Source organism: Onychomys torridus, chromosome 9 (genome assembly GCF_903995425.1).
Source record: "Onychomys torridus chromosome 9, mOncTor1.1, whole genome shotgun sequence".
In the NCBI taxonomy this organism is placed as follows: Eukaryota; Metazoa; Chordata; class Mammalia; order Rodentia; family Cricetidae; genus Onychomys; species Onychomys torridus.
In genome coordinates, this window is record NC_050451.1 from 18,027,492 (window position 1) to 18,038,137 (window position 10,646).

General features: G+C 45.0%; 1 pseudogene; it reads right to left on the minus strand.

Moving 5' to 3' along the window:
- Window positions 1-878: 878 nt before the first annotated feature.
- Window positions 879-2,794, minus strand: LOC118591193 (annotated as a pseudogene).
- Between the last annotated feature and the right edge of the window lie 7,852 nt (window positions 2,795-10,646).

Below are 10,646 nucleotides of genomic sequence, written 5' to 3' on the forward strand. Positions count from 1 at the left end.
TAGAAAGTGCTCTAGGTGAGCAATGTGGCCAGGGGTCACAGCAGACTCATCACTAGCATGTGCACCTATGGCCCGAGGGAGAGGACAATTGTGGAGTGAGCCTTTCTTTAGAGGTACCCTCAAGATGTCTCTGTGCATGTGTTCCCCTGAGCTCACAGAAGTAACTCCAGTGGCATTGCATAGTTGTACTTACAAACAAGAGCTTTGTGCACATCAAAAATGACAAAATTAAACATATGAACATGCTCATGTTTCAAAATTAAATCATGTCAGTATAAACATAGGATAAAATTACCACAGTACAAAAGGTGGACACTCTTAAGCTGATCTTCAAAAGAATCACATTTATCTGGTGGGGAGGTGGTGTTGCATGCTATTAGCTCCTGCACTTGAGAGGCAGAGGCAGGAAGATCTCGGAGTTCGAGGTCAGCCTGGTCTACAGAGTGAGTTCCAGGTTCCAGGATAGCCATGGCTATACAGAGAAACCTGTCTAGAAACAAAACAAAACAAAACAAAACAAAACAAAACAAAACAACAACAACAAAGTAACATTTATCTCCAAGGTGAGAGGAAACTAGTATTCATGCAGCCATTTGTTTATTTTTTTTTTCTCAGTTAAAAGAGAGATCCCCAACTCCACATGCCTGCCATTGTCACTGACCAGGCATTTATGGACACACCATTTTTGTAACATTTCCCAAATTATTTCCAAATTCAGGCAACTTAATGGCAATTTAACTGACCTTCAAAGTCAGCTTTATAAGGGTGGCAGACTCTTCTACCACCCAAATTCCTTATTTGCATACATAGATTTCCAAGACAACACAATAAAACTTAGCAAAGCTCTCTCGGTTGTGAGTAGGGAGAGTCCTTTCCTGTCAACTTGACTTCATTTCTAAAATTTCCAATAACATCTTTTCTGGAGACTTTTTTCCTTCACCTGCTTTGGATCTGGTTATATTGTCCTTGTCTGGGTCCATTCACCGTGGAAGAGCTACATGTGAGAACGAGGAGGGGATATTTTCTTCCACCCACTTCAAATCTTCATCAGAATGGTCAGGAGTAAGTTTAGCTGTTCCATTTGAAACTGCTTTTGAGGTTCTTTTTTTTTTTTTTTTTTTTTGAGCTGAGGATTGAACCCAGAGCCTTGTGCTTGCCAGGCAAGCGCTCTACCACTGAGTTAAATCCCCAACCCAAGGTTTTTAATTTTATCCCTTTGGTTAACTTTTCAGACGTTACCCGGAAGTCCTCAACTTCATCATGACAGTTGTCTAATGATGGCGTGAAGGCATACCTCTGATCTCGTGCTGATGGTCTCTGTACAAACCTTACTACAGTGAAGAGAAGAGGAAGTTCCAGAATGCACTGACCCAGAGCTCTGCCAACCTGACTCAAATTTGGATTCTGTCCTCAGTGCCCACACCACAAGCAGTGGAGACCAGACGTTTGTAAGATGTCTAAACAATGGCATTTACAGGGTTCCTTTTTAGCTCTAGAGTCTTCATGGTTTGTGACAAACTTTAAAAAATTCACCAGTACAGGCTCGAGTCAAGGAGAGGGAGGCAGGCTGGGAAGAAGAACAAGATCAGAATCATTTGCCCCACAGCTCTCCTCATACCCTCAGTGGATAGGCAGATGAAGCCACCCCAGTACAGACACCTGCGCATGACTAAACAGAAACCTAAATGAGGAATCCATAACTCCAGGTCACAGTGATCACAAGCAGAGAGCTGATGTCCTCTTAATCCACAAGGTATCAGGGAACCTTGTGTTGACGGTCCAGTACTGTTGATGTTTTGTTATTCACTATAAAAACCTGCTTTTCAAGCATCCCCAGGGAAAGAAGCAGCTGGAATCCAGAACTGGATTCTTAATGGATCTTTCTGGTAACATGCAGACCAGACCAGCCAGAGAACACCACACAATATACAAACATTATATATTACTATGTAAGAACCATCAAAGGCCAGCCTGATGCAGAGATATATCCATGAGGCACCATCACAGAAAGGAAAACATTGAAATTCCAGTTGGTATATGAAGATGTGACGTCAAAAGATATGGCATCAAGACTGCCACACCAGGGTTGGAGGGATGGATGAATGGATAAGAGCACTTGCTGTTTTTGCAGAGAACAGAATCTAATATCCACAGGGCACCTCAGGACCCCCTGTACTCTAGTGGGAATGTACAGGCACTGAACACACACAGCATACATGTACACATACAGGCATAACACTTAAAAGCAATTCTTAAAAAGTTCAAACAAAAAGGAGTCTCACCCCAGCGCTTGCCATGCAAGCAAGAGGACTGGGGTTCAAGTTCCCAGAACCCACATAAATGCCAGGTAATTTGAGACTCAGAAGGCAAAGACGGGACTTCTCCAGAAAAGCTTGCTAGCAAGACACCTGGTGAGCTCTGGGTTCTCTGCAGAGACCCTGCCTCAGATAATAAGTAGGAGAGAGATTGAAGGAGAGTCCTGATAGCAACCTTGGCCTTTGCATGGAGAATTTATACGCATATTCGCCCCCACTCATGCTAACCCTAGCAACAAGGAGGAAAGGCTTGAGTTCCCGGCCACCTCGAGTATGTGACATTTCTCAAAACAAGGACGAACAGCACAACACACTTGCTACATACACTCTGAAGATTGAGGCAGGAGATCAGCTCAAGGCCTGGGTTACATCAGGAGGCCCAGGATCAAGGAGTCCACCTATGGGCCGCTAAGGCAGACAGCGTTACCTGCTATTTCTCAGTTTACCAGCAGGCGGCGCTCCAGCACCAGAGATTTCATCGCAAGTTACAATTCGGAGACTTGAGGCCGGTTTTAGTTAATGTTTGTTTTTCAGGCTCAAAAGGGAAGCTGTTAGAAAAAATAAACAGTTTATCAGGCATTGCGACAACGACGTTTGAGGGGAAAGACAAGCTGCCGCTTCAAGGACAGGAAAAAAATGTCCCTGCACTAGTAAGTGCTGAGCCGCCTGTAAACATGATTAAAAAAAAAACACCCAAACAAAATCCACCAAAACTCGAGAGGAGGAAAAAAAACTAGACGTTGGAAATCAGAGGGAAGATGAAGGAAACGGAGGACCACAGAGACTGCCCGCAGGCCTGGGTGGAGCCCCGAGCAGAGAGAGAGAGAGAGACGCAGGCAATGCATCGGAAAGAGGAGGTTGACCTTGCTGGGCGTGCAGGTTGCCTGGCTTGTCCCCTGTGTGGCTGCACAAGCCACTAGGTCTGACTCCGGGCTGGCTGAACTTGAGATCCTGGAAACTCAGTCCTTCCAGGCCTGCATCGCCTCAGTGCCTGCGGGGATGAAAATAGCCCCGGTATTGCCTGCAAGCCAAGTTAGCAGACTGAGACTGATGAATTGGGATTTTAGTTAAAGGGGTTGGGTTTGAAATAGCAAAATTATTTAGAGCAGAAATGGCTGGATTTGGGGAGTGCTATTTGTGTTGGCCTGTTGAAGGTTATGGTGATGTCCCCAAAGGCAGGCTTCACTTGGCTGCTAAAATAGCCTTTCTTCAGAACTTATCTATTAAAACATGATTAATTTTATTTTTAAATACAAGTGCATATGTGTGTCAATGTACAGTTGAGTGCAGGTGCTCTGGGAGGCCAGAAGATGTCAGATCCCCTGGAGATGGAGTTGTAAGCTCTTGTGAGTCACCCAAAGTCAGTGCTAGGAATCCAACTTGGGACCTTGGAAAGAGCAATCGGCACTACTGACCTGCTTTTGGGTGTATATATAGGAACAAATCCAACCATTTCTGCTCTAAATAGAAGAATATGGGCAAGTTCTGGGGAGATAGCTGGAGAAATGGTGTTCTACTGGGTCTGACCATATTCTGGATTCTTGATTTCCCTCCCTCCCTCCCTCTCTCCCCCTCCCCTTCCTCTCTCTCCCTCTCCCTCCCTCTCTCCCTGTCCCCCTCTCTCTCTCTTCCCTCCCCCTCCCTCTCTTCCCTCCCCCTCTCTTCCCTCCCCCCCTCTCTCTTCCCTCCCCCTCCCTCTCTTCCCTCCCCCTCTCTTCCCTCCCTCTCCCTCTCTTCCCTCCCCCTCTCTCCCCCTCCCTCCCTCCCTCTCTCTCTGTGGTTCTGGGGAACCAGACTTGTGTCTTGTGCGCACTAGGCCCACTCTCTTCCATGGGGGTTGTTCATTCTATCCATCTTCTCACTTAAATCTTTCCTATGACCCCCAACTGTGCTGTCCTCTCTTGGTACCGCACAGGAGGTTCTAGCAGGGGAGTGCAGCTGTTGATATACCCTTGACAGAAGGCTAGTCCTCCTCTATTCAGGAAAGGAAGCACACAGCGTTAGGAGGGACACATGGAGCTGTGAGGGAGGGAGCCCCAACCAGATCATCCGAACCAACCCTGGCGATCAGTGGGGTGACAGATGTTGCAGCCGCTTTGCCCATACATCTGCCAAGTATCTTGAAGAGCTCTTGACAGCTACCCTCCCGTCTCTGGTCCTCATCGCACTGGGGTTAGAGGGCTGTGCATAACTATGCCTGGCTTCTGTACTTGGTGCCGGAGATTTGAACTCAGCTCCACAGCAAGAGCTCTTCCTCACGGTGCCATCTCCCTTGTCTCCAAATTAGCTTTTAAATTAAAAACTTTCAGACTCACAGCAGGAATTCTCATGTTATTCCCTCCCACACACATACACCTTTCTCCTTTCCTTCCTTCCTTTCTTCCTTCCTTCTGTCCTTCCATTCTTTTTTGTGGTGGTATTGTGTTCCCCTGAAATATTGTGCAGGCTAATAAACTTATTCGGAGTCAGAGAACAGGATGGCCACAATATTAAACATGAGGATAGGCAGTGGTAACACACGCCTTTAATCCCAGCACTTGGGAGGCAGAGCCAGGCAGATCTCTGTGAGTTCAAGGCCAAAAAGGAAACAGCCAGGCTTGGTGACTCACACCTTTAATCCCAGAAGGAGAGACTTTAATCCCAGGGAGTGATGGCAGAGAACAGAAAGATATATAAGGCGTGAAAACTAGGAACCAGAGCTGGTTAAGCTTTTAGCTGGTTAAGCATTCAGACTTCTGAGCAACAACAGTTCAGCTGAGATTCATTTGGATGAGGACTCAGAAGCTTGCAGTCTGAGCAAACAAGACCAGCTGAGGAACTGGCGAGGTGAGGTGGCTGTGGCTTGTTCTGCTTCTCTGAGCTTCCAGCATTCACCCCAATACCTGGCCTTGGGTTTGATTTTATTAACAAGACCTTCTAACAATTCATGCTACTCTTTCTTTCTTTCTTTCTTTCTTTCTTTCTTTCTTTCTTTCTTTCTTTCTCTCTCTCTCTCTCTCTCTCTCTCTCTCTCTCTCTCTCTCTCTTTTATAACTTCTCTTGTGCAGATATGCTAGTTAGATATTTTTGGAAGTGTGACAAAAGTTCAGTTCATTTGGGAAAAGGAACCTCAATTGAGAAAACACCTCCTAAGATTGTCTTTGAGGTAAGCCCAGGAGGACATTTTCTTAATTAATGATCGATGTGGGACGCTTGCAGCCCCTGTGGGTCCTGGGTTGTCTAAATAAGCAGGCTGAGTGCACCTAATGGTCTCTGAACCCATGGAGTAAGCAGTGTTCCTCTATGGTCTGTACTAATGGAGTAAGCAGTGTTCCTCTATGGTCTGTACTAATGGAGTAAGCAGTGTTCCTCTATGGTCTCTGAACCCATGGAGTAAGCAGTGTTCCTCTATGGTCTCTGTACAGACCTCCAGGTTCCTGCCTGAGCTCTTGCCCTGACTCCTTCAAGATGGACTGTGAACTGGAAGATAAATAGACCCTCCCCATAAAGTTGCTTTTGGTCGTGTTTCATTATAGCAGTGGAAAACAAACTAAGACTTTATCATCAACATTGCTGCTACCAACACCCCCTCTTTACCTTTGATTACAGGTCTGTGTCTGTGTGGGGAAGTACATGTGAGTGCAATGCCTGTGGAGGCCAGAAGAGGGTGCTGGATCTCCTGGAGCTGGAGTTACAGGTGGTTGTGATTACTATACACAATAACTGTGGTGAACTTATAGGCTATGGGTACACACATCTTTGATCTTATTAATGAATTTCTAATCATTTCCTAGAAAGCTCTACCTATTTCTACTCCTGCTGCAGTGTGGAGTTCTGGGTGGTCCAGTGTGCCAGGAGCACACTTCCTCAGTCTAACTCATTTATGGAAATACCACATTTTCATTTTTGTCTTTTGAGACAAGGTCTCCTAATGGGTGATGTTGCTCTGTGTGCTGTGAATGTGTTGCTCTGATTGGTTGATAAATACAATGCTGACTGGCCAGTAGCCAGGCAGGAAGTATAGGTAGGATAAGCAGACAAGGAGAATTCTGGGAAGAGGGAGGCTGAGTCAGGAGATGCCAGCTGACTGTCTAGGGAGCAGCATGTAACAGGCATACAGGTAAAGCCACAGAACAAAGTGGCGACATATAGATTAACAGAAATGGGTTAGTTTAAGTGTAAGAGCTAGTCAGTGGTAGGCCTGAGCTAATGGCCAAGCAGTTATAATTACTATAAGCCTCTGTGTGATTATTTTATAAAAGGCTGCGGGACTGTGGGTGAGAGATTTGTCCCAACTGTGGGCCAGGTAGGACACAGAAAAACTCAGCTACAGTCTTCTGTTTCCTAGGCTGATCTCAGACTTGCTCTGAAGTGAAGAAGGGTAGCATTGATACTCACCTCCTTGCCTCCACCCCTGAGCTGAACTGAGAAGCAGGAAGCACTGGCATTGAAGTTTTAATTATTAATTTTCCAGCCTCCATTGAGGCTGTGCATTTTAGTATGTGTATTAGCCATTTGTGTTTTCTCTCAGAGACATCTATGTGTGTTTGTTGCCTCTTTTTTTTTTTTTGTACTCTAAAAATATTTATTGAGCTGGGTGGTTATGGCACACTCATTTAATCCTAGTCCTTGAGAGGCAGAGACATGGGTAATCTCTGTGAGTTCAAGGCAAGCCTGGTCTACAGAGGGAGTTCCAGGACAGCCAGGGATACACAGAGAAACCCTGTCTCAAAAAAGCAAAGTGTGTGTGTATGTGTGTGTGTGTGTGTGTGTGTGTGTGTGTGTGTGTGTACGTGTATGTGTGTGTGTGTGTGTTCATTCTAGGGCTGGAGAGATGACTCAGCCGTTATGATTGAGTACTGAACTGGCAGAGGACCATTGTTCAGTTCTCTGCACCCACGTAGGACAGCTCACAACCTCTAGCAACTCCACCTCCAAGGAATCTGACACCCTTTTCTGGCATCCATGGTCACCTGGACTTGTACTCACCAACACACACACACCAACACACACACATAATTACAAACAAAATTTTTGCAAACACGGATAAAAATTGTTGTTGATTTTATTTTTCTCAGATAGATTCTCAAAGTGTAGCTCTGGCTGGCCTGGGATTCTCCTGCCTCTGCCCCCGAGAGCTGGGTCAAAGGTGTGTGGCCAACCTTCTTTTTGATTCTGAAGTATTCCTTATGTGTTTTGTACTTTGTAGGTTGTCAAGTGTCCAGCGCTCTGTGGTCTTCTCGTCACCCTTGTTTCCCTCACTGTTTTGGATGGTGGGTCCCTGATCTTTCTGCTCCACCACAAACCTGATAACAGTTCTCCCTAATTTCCAGGAATTCATTGAAAGTTCTGGTAAGGGTACTTCTTGTTTTTGCCAACATTGTTATAGATTTAATTATTTAAAAATATTTCTTCTGTCACTTCCAAGGCATTTGGGGGCGACAGACTGTAGCACATATGTTCACTTTGCCATTTTATCCAATTTAAAGCATTTTATTCATTTATTTAAATTACAAAATTATATCTATGTATACACATTGAATATATGCATACAACATGTTGTTTTGAAAAATGACTGAATTGTGAAATGGCCAAATAATGCTAATTATCTTATTCATTACCTTATAAAAATGTACTCTTCTAGCAATATTCAGAAAGGCAACCTATTTTATTAACTAGAGTTACTATGTTACAATTAATTGTTGTTTGAGACAGAGTCTGACTCTGTAGGCCTGGCTGGCCTCACATGTGTATGTGTGTAAAGCATTGACACAATTTTCTTTCATCTTCTCTGTAGAGTGCACCTGCTTTCGGGGCTCAATGAACCCCTGGGAGTGGAGTTGCTCTCGAGGTGAGCTGCTAGCCTTCTGAGTGAGCCTGGGAAGATCTGAGATGAGGAAGGTACCCAGTGTCGGTATGGGAGAAGAGGTTTCTGGTCACTGACCCCACCTAGCCCCTACCTCCTGTTTTTGACATCATGCTTCCTGTTTGTGAGTGACATTTGCTCTGGAGGTGAAGAACAGAAGACATGGCTGCTCACAGGCCCACTCTAGCCCAGGGGCTTGTGATCAGACAGGCCTGCCGACAAGCCACTTCCCTCTGGATGGTTTTCAGGGTGGAACCAAATTTCTTCTTTTGTTTTATTAGTTGGTATCCTGGCCAGTTTTATATCAACTTGATACAAGCTAAAAGTCATCTAAGTGGAGGGACCCTCAACTGAGAAAATGCCTCCCTAAAAGCTGGCTGCAGGCAGGCCTATAGTGCATCTTCTTGATTACTGATTGGTGTAGGAGGAGCCAGTCCATTGTGGCTGATGACACTACTGGGTTCTACAGGAAAGCAGGCTGAGCAAGCCAGTAAGCAGCATCCCTCCATGGCCTCTGCATCAGCTCCTGCCTCCAGGCTCCTGACATGTTTGAGTTCCTTCCCTGACTTCCTTCAGTGATGAACAGTGATGTGGGAGTGTAAGCAAAGTAAACCCTGTTGTAGTTTAGCAGTGTCTGAAAGGAAAGGCTACCTTTGTGGGTTAGAGCCAAGGGGCCCCAGTCATACCGCACAACAGACCTCACATGGGAGGTTTATTGGGGAAGGGGATAGAAGGGGCACAGAGGCAGCCTCTGGGGTCAAGAGCTGAGGAGAGAAGGGGTGAAAGACGGGAGGGGCTGGTCTTTCATGAGGGGACACAGAACACACACAGGGCTATGTAGCGAGTAGTGGCTGTAGCTGATGACATATTCTGTGAGGACGCTGAGGGCAGGCCAGTGCAACTGCCTGAGTACTGACAAGTACATATGCACAGGGGTGCTCTTAGTGGCTGCAGCTGAGGACCCTGGGGGCAGGCCAGTGTAATGCCTGAATGCTAGCAAGAACATGCACACAGGGAGTCGCTGTAGCTGAGGACATATCCTGCCAGGTCCCAAGGGCAGGCCTGCATAGAAGCCCGAATGCTGACAAACACTTTCGTCTCCTAATTGTTTTTGGTCATGGTTCATCATAGCAATAGTGACCCTAGCTAGGACAGTTGGCATACAAAATGGTGTTTCATAATATATAATCATTGTTCTTTATTTCTGTTTGCCCCTCATACTTTCCATGTGCATACTTGCTCTGACCAGTCTCTTGATCTCCATAGATGGTAATACACACACACACACACACACACACACACACACACACACACACACACAAACCTAATAAAAAGGGAAGAGTCATTAACTGGTTTGAGAGTAACCCTTAAGGAACCACTTGAATGCATGTGATTGTCAAAGCTGTCCATGACCTCTAACTTTGTAAAGGGAGGTGTTGGTTTTCAAGCCAGCCTAGGAAAGGGCCAGTTCAGACTGAATTGGACAGATTTCAGTGGAGTGGACAGGGGTCTATGAAAAGCTCTCTTTCTCTCTCTCTCTTCTCAATCTCTCTTTCTCTCTCTTCTAAAACAGGATTTCTCTGTATAGCCCTGGCTATCCTGGAACTCACTCTGTAGACCAGACTGGCCTTGAACTCACAGAAATCCATCTGCTTCTGCCTCCTGAGTGATGGGATTAAAGGTGTGTACCACCATGCCCAGCAAAACTCTTCCTTTTTATTTAATATCAAAAACTAAATTTATTTCATTACTGAAGCTGAAAAAGTCAAATAGGACTCATTCTTAAGGCAGAGGCCCCCTGCCCCAATCTTGGTGACACAAACTCTTGGTTTCCAGGTGGGATTTCTGATATTCAGAATATACTAGCTAGCTTTGTTTCTTGAGCCACAGTTTTTCCTTCCCCCCTTCTTTCTAGAGATAGTCTTCCTATTTTCCCAGGTGACCACTAATTCACCATCCTTCTATCTCTGTTTCCCAAGGATTGCAGTATAGCCTATGTCATTATGCCTTAGGCAGTTTTCATAATTCAGAACAATTATCAGGTAAGACTTACTGATTTTGGTTCTGGCCATTGACAAGTGAGTTCTCTTCTATGACCTGAGTCTTTCAAGTATCATCTATTAATGTTTTTGATTACAGTAATATTTATTTTATATGATTCTGATTATGCCTCTTAAATATTGTGATTATTTTAGGATAGTCTCATCTAGTATAGGGTGGCCTCAAAAATCACTATGCAGTCAAGGTTAACCTTGGTCTTCTGAATCTTTTGCCTGTACCTTCTGAGTTCTAGGACTATGAATCTGTGCCATTAGGCCAAGTTCCTCTTAGTTTTTATCTATTCTCTTTAGCTGAACCTGAGAACTAAATTAACATATCAGATCAATAAAAGAAAGCAAGAAAAAGAATGTATATGGGGAACTTCACAGAAAAGTGAAGTCCAAAGAAATGGCTGAAACAAGATGCAACTTCATTGCCTATTTCCT